The following is a 12,250-nucleotide window of genomic DNA, read 5'->3' as shown; positions in this document are numbered from 1 at the left end:
CCCTCTCTCCTAAGTGGTACCTCCATGCCTTTTCTAATATAAAGCAATTCCAGCTCTAGTATTCTTTCAGTTTTCTCTCTACCATATCCATGAAATCAGCAAAATTAAGGCTTAAAATGAGCAGTGGCGGTGGGGGGAGCTGCCTAGGTGACTCAGTAGGTTAAGTGTCTGCCTTCCACTCGGGTCATGATCTCAGGGTCCTGGGATCGGCCAGCATAGGGTTCCCTCTTTGGTGGAGAGTCTGTTTCTCTCTCTCCCTCTGCTTCTCCCTCTTGCTCGTGCTTGCTTGAGCTCTCTCTCTCAAATAAATAAATAAAATAAAATCTCTGAGAAAAAAAAGACTTGAGCAGTGGGGTTCAAGGGCTGGGAGTACCAATGAGAAGACCCCTCCTCAGAAAGGACATGAGTTTTTATGTTGTTGTTGTTGTTTCTGTAGCCCTGTTACAGTTACTGATTTCCATGAACTCTGTAATGCTGTATATGTGGAACTTTATATTTCTAGGTACATGAATAATGATGAGTTGAATTCTCTTATGCATATTCTTGACACTCCTCCTTGTCTGCTTTTCAGGCAGTGGGAGGGCAGATGCTTGGTTACAGTATAATTACACTGTGTACCCATCAGCAAGTCTCCTCTTACAACCTTGGAACAACCCCAAGGAGTTTAGAAGCAATGGAGCAAACACGAATTGGGCCTAAATATAAAAAGAAGAAAGTGTTTGTTTTATTTATTTATGTTTTAAAGATAGAGTTATTTACATTCTACTGCACCATAAGAATTGTAAATTTCTTTAATAACTGAATCGTTAGGTTGAAAAAAAAATTAAGAAGTTTTAATTCTGATCCAAAGTAAGAATATTGTTACATAAGACTTTTCAGAAAAGATAAAATATTAATTGCCAAGAACATTATTCTTCTGCCTGTAAAACTGTGATGTTGCCAGTGTCATGGCTATCAGGTTAGATATTAAGGAAAATTTATGGAAACTCAGAGAGATGAAGTTTAATGATTATGGTGTAAATACATATAGTGGAATAGATTAAGGTAAATTTATTCCAGAATATATTCTGGAAGATTCTTCAAATGGTAAAAGACTTACCTTGTGTTATGTCATTGTTAAATTAACACTTATTAGGTGGAGCACAAAGTGCCAGATAGTGAATCAAAGTTCAGCAACAAATCGTAAGAGAAACTGAAATAGAGAACTTCATTACTTACACATTCTGGGGGAAGTACATGGATCACCTCAGGGGGCCACATGGGGAAGTTAAGGCAGAGTGCAGACAGAGAGTAGGACCTGGGGCACATGCCTTTCTTAGAATCTGTGGATAGAGTACTTTGGTATTAGCAGCCTAAAAGAGAATTAGTCAATTCAAAAGAGCAGAGTTTGGGCTAGCCCGGCAGAGGTCTTATCTTCCCCTTCCCAGGGGAAGGCCCTGGGAAGCAAAGAAGGCTGCTAATCACAAAGGCTACTGAAAAAGTCATTCAGGAATTTACCTTTGCTTGTGTCTCTGGGGCTGTTATCAAGGCACGTGCTTGCATGAGGAGCTGGTATCAGTTTAAGGCCCCTGTGGGTCATTTGGCCAAACAAAATGGATACCAAGGCAGCAATACCATGGAGTAGCTTAGCTAAACTCTGGATACCTTGTTTAATGCAATTTATCCCAATTTCCAGTCCTTCCTGCTCCTTAAGCTTTACTGCTGAATCCAGTCACCTACTAAACATTACACTTAATTCCCTTGCCATCTTCTTTCCACAATCAGTTCTCTTTCCTGGCTTCCCTGTTTCTGCCACTTGCACTATTATTATCACAAAAAAACAATCAGGCATTTTTATGCTGACCTCTCACTTGCTTTTGGACTAATACAGGAAGTAGGTCCTGTTATTAACAGCCCAAATATAAACATCCACAATTATAAGCCCTTCTTCTATATTCCCAAAGAAAAGATTTAAAAGGATCCACTTGGGGGTGGAGGGCATAAATATATAAATATTTGATGCCATAGTTAAAATATTCATAAGTTTGTTTAAAATGTTTTATTAATTTAGTAACACATACATTTTAAGAATTATGTTAACATATATTATTTTAGCCTTAAATTTAAAATGTAACTCAGCAATATTTGTTCTGCCAATCCATGAGCATGGAATGTTTTCCCATTTCTTTGTGTCTTCCTCAATTTCTTTCATAAGTGTTCTATAGTTTTCAGAGTACAGATCCTTTATCTCTTTGGTTAGGTTTATTCTTAGGTATCTTATGGTTTTTGGTGCAATTGTAAATGGGATGGATTCCTTAATTTCTCCTTCTTCTGTCTCATTGTTAGTGTATGGAAATGCAAGTGATTTTATTTATTTTTATTTATTGATTGATTTTATAAGTCAATCCTGCCACTTTGCTGAATGAAATGAGATGTGTATGAGATCTAGCAATTGTTAAAATGTCTGTGCTACTTGGAGCAATCTATACATTCAATACAATCCTTGCCAAAATACCATCAACATTTTTCACAGAGCTGGAACAAACAATCCTAAAATTTGTATGGAACCAGAAAAGATCAAACAGCCAGAGGAATGTTGAGAAAGAAAACCAAAGCTGGTGGCATCACAATCCAGACTTCAAGCTATATTACAAAGCTGTAATCAACAAGACAGTATGGTACTGGTGCAAAAACAGACACATAGATCAATAGAACAGAATAGAGAATCCAGAAATGGACCCTCAGCTCTGTGGTCAACTAATCTTTAACAACGCAGGAAAGAATATCCAATGGAAAAAAGACAGTCTCTTCAACAAATGGTGTTGGAAAAACTGGAGAGCACCATGCAGAAGAATGGAACTGGACCATTCCCTTACACCATACACAAAAATAGACTCAAAATGGATGAAAGACCTAAATGTGAGACAGGAATCCACCAAAATCCTAGAGGAGAACACAGGTGGCAATCTCTTTGACCTCGGCTGCAACAACTTCTGGCTTGATATGTCTCCAAAGGCAATGGAAACAAAAGCAAAAATGAACTTTTGGGACTTCCTCAACATAAAAGCTTTTGCACAGCAAAGGAAACAGTTGACAAAACTGTAAGACAACCAACAGGATGGGAGAAGATATTTGCAAATGTCTTATCAGATAAAAGACTAGTATCCAAGATCTATAATGAACTTAGCAAACTCAACACCCAAGGAACAAATAATCCAGTCAAGAAATGGGCAGAAGACATGTCTCAATTAACAGACATTTCTCCAAAGAAGACATACAAATGGCCAACAGACACATGAAAAAATGCTCAACATCACTTGGCATCAGGAAAATACAAATCAAAACTACAATGAGATACCATCTCACAGTAGTCAGAATGGCTAAAATTAACAAGTCAGGAAACAACGAATGTTGGTGAGGATGTGGAGAAAGGGGAACCCTCTTACACTGTTGGTGGGACTGTAAGCTGGTACAGCTACTCTGGAAAGCAGTATGGAGGTTCCTCAGAAAGTTCAAAATAAAGCTACCCTATGACCCAGCAATTGTACTACTAGGTATTTACCCAAAAGATACAAATGTAGTGATGTGCTCTGGAGGGGCACCTGCACCCAGTGTTTATAGCAGCAATGTCCACAATAGCCAAACTATGGAAAGAGCCCAGATGTCTATTGACAGATGAATGAATAAAGAAGATGTGGTATATATATATGCTGTAGAGTACTACTCAGCCATCAAAAAAATGAAATCTTGCCATTTGCAATGACGTGGATGGAATTAGAGGGTATAATGGTAAGTGAAATAAGTCAATCAAAGAAAGACAGTGATCTTATGATTTCACTCATATGTGGAATTTAAGAAACAAAACAGAGGATCATAGGGGAAGAGAGGAAAAAATAAAACAAGACAAAATCAGAGAGGGAGACAACCATAAGAGACTCTTTAATCATAGGAAACAAACTGAGGGTTGCTGGAGGGGAGAGGAGTGGGGAGATGGGGTAACTGGGTGATGGGCATTAAGGAGAACATGTGACATAATGAGCACTGGGTATTATATGAGACTGATGAATCACTTATCTCTCCCTCTGAAACTAATGATACATTATATGTTAATTAATTGAATTTAAAATAAAAAATGTATCTAAAGGGGAAAAAAGAAATGAAATAATCCAAAGAGAAAACTGCAGGTGGCATTATTAGAGCAGTATTTAAATGTATTAGAATTTTCTAATGGATAAATACATTTCAATTTAATTTAATTTAATTTAAAAATGATTGAAGACTATTTGATTTTTTTTATAGACTCATGGATGCCAAGAATCAGAAGGGGAAAGATATGGATTGTGCATAATTAAAGCACAGATATTTTTATTACACTTTATGTTTCAGAACTGAAGTTTTTTAAATGTAGGGATTGTAGACCTTATTATGGATATGACTGAATTGTAGAATATAATCTCAAATATTTTAGAGGAGAAACTCTTTCTATTAAGAGCATATAAATCATCTAACTTTTTCCGTGTCTCCATTAAAAGAAATATTCCTTCAGAGCAAAAGAGGTTTGAAAAAGTTCCTTTGACACATTACTTTTTTGTTAGGGTTAATGGAATAGTGTAGACCCTTGCTACTCAAATGGTCTATGGATCATCAGTGTCATCCAGGAGCTTGTTAGCAACGCAGAATCTTAGGCCCCACTCAGGACCTTCTTAATCAGAATTAACATTTAAACAAGATACTCAGGTAATTCTTATGCACATTAGAGTCTGAGAGAGACTATTAAAAATCTTCACACTGTGAATTAGTGCTGTCCAATGGAACTTTGTATGATGATGGTGATGCCCTGTGCCATTCAATACAGTAACCTGTAAACACATATAGCTATTAAGCACTTCGAATAGAGCTAGTGCCAATAAGATAGTGATCTTTTTTATTTAATGTAATTTTAATTAATTTAAATTTAAGTAGCCACACATGGCCAGTGGTTACCATATTATACATTGCAGCTGTAACTTTTTATTCAAACATATTTATAGGAATAATGTATGCCTTCTGAAGCTTTGAGACGTTTGTTCTCTTTACCTCATTTGCCAAAGGTCATAGGGCCCTGGTGATACAGTGATACTTCTAAGTCCTGTTTACTTATTTATTTATTATCTGTACTATTCCTGGGACACACTTACTGTATTCTACTACAGTTATTTGTTCTGGGGCTCAGGACAAGCAGCTCCAAAATATGTCACTTTGGCATATTGATTATTTTGAATTAAGATTATTTAAGAAATAGCCAATGCAAAATGGACACTTTGTCTCCTGAAAGCAGGAAATAAATCTCACATGTGAAAAGTACCCACCCTATACGAGGAGGTAGAGGATCATCCTTATCATCAGAGATAGGGAATTCAGGGCCAAAGAAGCCTATATAAACAAACCTTGTTACTTTTACTGATTTACTATGCCAGTCCAAGTTCTGTTTAGAATTCCTTACTAACTGAAGCTCCAAAACATAAGTTTTATCTGTTCTGTCAATTTTCTACAGATTTATTTTCTTTCTTTAATGTGTATAAAAACTGCAAACCTTGGTGATTTCTTGGGTCTCAATTTTATTATTGGGCCTCCATGCACACGTAATTAAACTTCTTTTTCCCTGTTAATCTGTCTCAGTTGAATTCTTAGACCAGTGAGAACATTGACGGGGAGAGTAAAATTTTTCTTCTCCAACATTTACATGGCTGTTTTCTACCATATCCCACTGTCAACCTGATCCCAAGATGAACTGTAAGCTTCTCAAGGGAGAAATCATGTCTTAATGATTCTTGTATTTCTATTCGCCTATACCAAGTTTGGCATATATGAGGTACTCTGTGCAGTACCATTGAATTGAATTGGCAAAGAAATAAACCCATGAATATTTTATTTTATTTTATTTTATTTTATTTTATTTATTTTATTTTTTAGAGCAGCCATTTTTAAAGACAGTTTTATTGAGGTATAATTGATGTATAAAAAAACTGCACACATTTAACATGCAGGCTTTGATGAGTCTAGACATATGCAAACACCCATGGTATCAATACAATCAAATTAATAAACATAGTCCAGCATGTTCCAAAGACTGTTTTGCTCTTGTTTCTTTTTTAAATGGTAAGAATACTTAACATGAGATCTACCCTCTTAACAAATTTTAAAGTATTTAATATTATATTGTTAACTATAATCAGTATATTGTACAGAGATCTATAGAAGTTGTTCATCTACCATAATTGAAAATTCATTCCCATTGAACAACTTCCTTTCTCCCCATTCCCCCATCTCTAAGATATGTCTGCACTCCCATGTTTACTGCAGCATAGCCACAGTAGGCATCTATGGAAAAAAACCATGCATCCACCAACAGAAGAATGGAAAAAGAACATGTTATATACATGGAAGGTAACATTATTCAGACTCAAAACAGGAATAAATCTTGCCATTTGCTACAGCATGGATAATCTTGGAGGACATTATGTTAAGTGAAACAAACCAGGAACAGAAGAGTAAATACTACATGATTCCATGGCTATGATATATCTATAGTAGTCAAATTCATAGAAGCAGTGCACATGCATAATTATTTTAATAAGACTTAGTAAAGCATGGAATTAGATTTAAAGTAACATTATCTTGGACAATATCCATTAGTGTTCATCCCACCAAAAAAGCAACTGTCAAGCAAACAGAAACAATAACAATTATAAAAACAATAAATTTTGCATAGCTAGGATTAGTTTCGGCTCTTTAAAGTCAAGCTGATGGAAGGAAAAAGGTGAAGCACATCAGTAAACATATTAAATGTCCTGGGTAAGTTATTTATGAGTAACATGAAAATCAACTTTTTGTACTATCAGTTCCGAATTGGCAAGAACACCAGAGTTGGGCCAGGGACATGGAAGAGGGGATGTCCCCCTAAGGGGCTAAGTGGCTGAGACACTGAGGCTGGATAGCCAGATTGTCCAAGTCCCAAGTTGATGTGAGCTAAAAAATTAGCTACAGAACACAAATAACCAGGGGGTCACTAGCACCAGGTGGACAGCCTGACCCTCATGCCATGGTGGGAATATCCAAATGCTTTTCTGACAAGCAGTGCAAATAGCCAGGTAAACAGCTTGTGACATGAACAGATGGCTTTGTAATGCCAGTTTGGTTTTTTTTTTTTTCCTTTCTTTTTTTTCTTTTTCCTCCTCCTCCTCCTCTTCTCCTTTTTCTTCATCAGAGAAGAAGCAGACTGGCTGTGGAAATAATGGCTTCTAACTTTGAACTCAACAGTCTTTCTCATCAAGATTCTCAAATCATGTGGGTTAGAATGAACAATTACTAAAGCCAACTCCGTGTATTTTGCTCAATTCCGTTGTCTTGTGAACAAAGATAAGTCTACTTGAAGTTTTGAATTATCTACACTTTCATATTACTTGAATTCACTAGACATTAGGAATGATATATTATGATATACTGAAAACATCTTGTTGATGAATTTCATACTTATAGTTCATTCTTCAGTAGGTCTGAAATATTTACAAAGTTCTGGCAAACGGAGTCTTTTGTTTATTTGTTTTAATCATTAATTATGGGAATTTTCAAACATATTCAAAAGTAGATAATGATAAAAATCCACATACCTATTGCTCAGCCTCAAAATGATCAACATCCTTATTTCATCTCTCTTTATTATTTGAATAGAGTATTTTTTGCCAGATCCCACCATACTATTCTTTCATTTATAAGTACTTCACTATGAATCTTTAACAGATAAAGATTTTTTAAAAAAACAGAATAATAACATAATTATCACAGTAATAATTTATTATTATTTAATATTCAGTCCCTTTTCAATCTTTCCTGGTTATCTCAAAATCATCTTCTCACAGTTGGCTAGTTTGAATCAAAATTCAAGCAAGGTACAAACTGCATTTATTTGATGTCACTCTTCAAATATGTATTTTTTTGTATTCTTTAAAAGATTAAGTTGTGTAAGAACACTTAACATGAGATCTACACATTTAACAAAATTTTAAGTGTACAATACAGTATGGTTACCTATAGGTACAATGAGTGGATCTCTACAATGTAATCATCTTGCATTACTGAATCTTTATACCTATTGAATAGCAGCTCCCCTTACTCCCCACCCCCAGGTTCTGGCAACCACTATTCTACCTTCAGTCTTTGACAGTTTTAGTGTATGGGAAGGGAAAATAATTTCCCCTTTACCCTTCTGAGTTCTTAGCTTAGACCCTGAAATAAAAGATAGTTTAACGATAGAAAAATGAGCATACGTTTATTAACGTGTGTATCTCATGTATACATGGGAGATACCCAGGGGAAAATAAGTAATTTTCAGTGGTAGCCTAATCCATCATCTTAAATACTATCTTCAGCTAAAGACAAAAAAGAAAAACTTTGGGGGAGGAGTAGACGGAGGAGGGACAGGAAGCCCAGTTATGGGTAACCTGGAGGTTACCAGGAAAATTATATAAACAAAAGTAAGGTTTGTTATGCATATCTAAGTTGATGCCTTCTCCATTGATAAGATATTCTTGTGATTTAGAGTCCTTCTCCTCCTTGTGTAGACATGGGGCATGAGAAAATGTCTTTCTAATGAGTTCCCAGGATGCTGTGGTCTGGGATGACACTTTGAGACCACTGTTTTTTGTGTTTTTTGCTTGTTTGTTTGTTTTGTTAAGATTTTATTTATTTATTTGTGAGAGAGAGAGAGCAAGCACAAGCAGGGGGAGCAGCAGGCAGAGGGAGAAGCAAGCTCCCAATGGAGCAAGGAGCCGATGAGGGACTCAATCCCAGGATCCTGGGATTACAACCTGAGCCGAAGGCAGACACTTAACCGACTGAGCCACCCAGGCATCCCTGAGAACCACTGTTAAACACATATTTCTCTGAATAGAAATTGGTTCAGCACATGTGTCTCATTTACGTTCAGAGTAATGTATCTTCATTAAAGTCTATGTGACTGGACTTACAAAACTGGTTAAAGCATGGTATTAGTCACACCATAACACTAATCACTGCAAACTCAGAGGCAGAATGACATAATGGTTAAAAGCACAACACTGTTTTAAAAAGATATATGCACTCCTATGATTATTGCAGCATTATTTACAATGGCCAAGATTTGGAAGCATTCTCAGTGTCCACGAATAGATGAATGGATGAAATACACACACACACACACACACACACACACGTTAAGTGTGCGTGCACATAATGGAATATTACACAACCATCCAAAAAAGGATGAGATCTTGGCATTTGTGATAACATGGATGAACCTAGATAGTCTTATGCTAAGTGAAATAAGTCAGACTGAGAAAGACAGATACCATATAATTTCACTCATATGTGGAATCTAAAAAGCAAAACAAATGAATAAACAAACAAAAAGCAGAATCAGTCTTATGAATACAGGGAACAAACTAGATGGTTTGCCAGAGGGAAGGAGGTGTGGGTGGGCAAAATGGGTGAAGGAGAGTGGGAGATATAGGTTTCCAGTTATGGAATGAATAAGTACTGGAATAAAAGGCACAGCACAGGGAATATTAGCCAATGATCTTGTAATATTGTATAATGACAGATGGTAGCTACACTTGTGGTGAATATAGTATAATATATAGAGTAGTTGAATCACTATGTTGTACACCTGAAACTAATGGAACATTGTATGTCAACTAAATAAACAAAGAAAAAGCTGCTTGGCCTTAGATCAGGATTTCCTTTCTAATTCTCCTGCCAAAGAGCTATGAAACTTCAACCATGTTGCTTAATTTTATGACTCATTTCCCTCATCTATAAAATGGGGAAGTACTAGTACCAAATCATGGGACTGTTTTAAGGATTAAATAAGATAACATATGTAAGGCATCTGGCAAGTATTTTAATTCTTTAGCATGCTATTAGAGCTTGGTTAATGTCCTTACCTTGGCTAGCCAAAGTTTGAAGTTTAATATTACTTGGTATTTGTTAAATAGTACCCAATAGGAGTACAAAGGCTTTAGGAGTTTTGCAAGAACTGTCCATGAGGGTATAAAAACTATAATTGCTTTTATAATTGTCAGTAAGTAGGTTTAACTTTTAGTCTTGAAAAGGATTTTGGAGCACCATAAGTAGGAAAAAAATAAGTTCCTAAAATCAAGTGTGTACCTTCTATTGTGTGGGGGAGTATAGAGGAAGAATTTTTTTTTTTTTTTTAAGATTTTATTTATTTATTTGATAGAGAGACAGCCAGAGAGAGAGGGAACACCAGCAGGGGAAGTGTTAGAGGAAGAAGCAGGCTTCCAGCAGAGGAGCCTGATGCGGGGCTCAGTTCCAGAACGCTGGGATCACGCCCTGAGCCTAAGGCAGATGCTTAACGACTGAACCAGCCAGGCGCCCCCCAGGAAGAATTCTTTTTTAAGGAGCTCATACCACCTGAATCAAAGTCTTGCAGAGTCCCAGAACCATTTCTGTCAATTGTCTTCTTAAATAAAATCTACTGACCTATATCCAACCAACAGATCAATTTAGTCAATAAATTTATTTTTTAAAACAATCTCCATTAAGGATATTGAATTGATTGACACATGGTCAAAATAATTGGATAACTGGCAATACTTTCTGTCTTACATTCAGGAGTTTTGACATTATATCAGATCCTAAGAATTTTGCTATGCTGTCCTTCTCACCAGAATAAAATGAAATTGGTTAACATTTGGGGTTTGGGGTTTGTTTTTTTAAATTTTTGCACTGTGTCCTCTGAGTTTGTACTGCACTGCCCTCTGGAGGACAGAATTCATCATAACACAAGCATTGTAATTTTAGGAAAGCCTGTACTCCTCCATAAAGACAAATTGTGCTTCAAGAATGTATGATCCATGATAATAGCACCAGGACATAATAGCAAAATAAAAAATATTATAAATGATGCTAATATTTCATTTGGCATTATTGAGCAGTGTTGTTTTTCATTCCAAGTATTAAGTTTTAATTTCTGTAACAAATGATTAAAGTTTTTTAAATCAATATTCCTTTAAAAAATTATGCACCTGACTTAGTTGGCTCTTAAAATAAAGGTCTAAATGTTTCCATATTTTAGCATATTAATAGTCATAATTCTAAGTGCATCAAATTTTTCTGATAATCGGTTTGCCCTTTTTATTTTGGATGTAGATAAAATTTCCTATTTGAAGAATAAATATGTCTTTTTATTCATTTGCCATAGATTTTGACATATAGTCAAAGATTAGTTCTTTACAATGTACATGTGCATGAAAACTGGCTGGTTGGCTTATAGAAATAAGCTATTAAGATATTTCTGTGGAAAATGTCTATTGAACTTGACTGGTTGATAAAATCAATGAAACCAGGAAAGAAAGATAGAGGAATATTTTAAGGAGATTTAAGTGACGTTAAGATCTTTCTTGAACCTTGAAAATCATTGCTTTAAAAAAATTACTGTCACAGAAAAAAATCCAGGATGTACTTCATGGGACAAAATTTGTGCAAAATTACACAGTGACAGTATTGTCCATGATTATTCTGTATTATTGTCTAATTTTATTTGGTTTATATGAACTTGGTATAACAAGAGAAGTTACTTTGTGTTTTTCTTTTATACCTCAGACTAGAAACCCAAGATGTTTTTGGCTGTGATCTTTAGGCTGAGAACTAGACTAATTTTAGGATGAAAGAGGAAAAAAAGAAAGTGGGAATCTTGAGGATTTACTCTATTTTCCTTTCTTATTCTCGTCTAGGTTTTTCAACCAAATAAAAGCATCTGCATTCTTACTTTAGACTGCTAACTAAGATCCCATATAGGTAAGTTCTTACTTAACACTGCTAAGCTGCCAGTCCAAATTGGGATGGGTAACCAAAAAATGGAGCCAAACAGTAAATGTTACTTGTCTTTCACAGCTGTTTTTCAACTCCTGTTACCTTAAGACTATTCCACATTGTCCGGTGTCAGGATCTAAAAGCAAATAGGTGACTTTCTATTTGTTTTTTAACTGTAATATTAGTTCAGGTCAAATAGCCAGTTGACAGAGATTAATCAAAACATGAGAATCAGTTTCCAAATGGCATTGCATTCAGGGGTTGAGATTTAAGAGAAAGAAGGGTCTGAAGCAAAAAAAAAAAAAAAGAGAGAGAGAGAGTTTACTTTTTTTTTTTTTTTTTTTTTTGAGAGAGAGAGAGAGAGGGTGCAGGGAAGGGCAGAGGGAATCTTAAGCAGGCTCCATGCCCAGCACTGAGCCCA

At 35.7% G+C, this 12,250-nt stretch overlaps 1 long non-coding RNA gene across 2 annotated transcripts in view; it reads left to right on the top strand.

Annotated features, from left to right (window-relative positions):
* The window catches only part of LOC123789047 (uncharacterized), a 450,578-nt gene extending 438,764 nt beyond the window's left edge, over positions 1–11,814 (top strand). For both annotated transcript variants that reach the window (XR_006778839.2, XR_015723746.1), the window contains one exon: positions 11,751–11,814. This is a non-coding gene — a long non-coding RNA (uncharacterized LOC123789047). The remainder of the gene's footprint in view (positions 1–11,750) is intronic.
* Positions 11,815–12,250: the final 436 nt, after the last annotated feature.

This window comes from Ursus americanus, chromosome 3, assembly GCF_024610735.1.
Source record: "Ursus americanus isolate L20-20 chromosome 3, mUrsAme1.1.p, whole genome shotgun sequence".
In the NCBI taxonomy this organism is placed as follows: Eukaryota; Metazoa; Chordata; class Mammalia; order Carnivora; family Ursidae; genus Ursus; species Ursus americanus.
The sequence above is the reverse complement of the archived record's forward strand: the minus strand, read 5'-3'. Positions and strand labels throughout refer to the sequence as shown.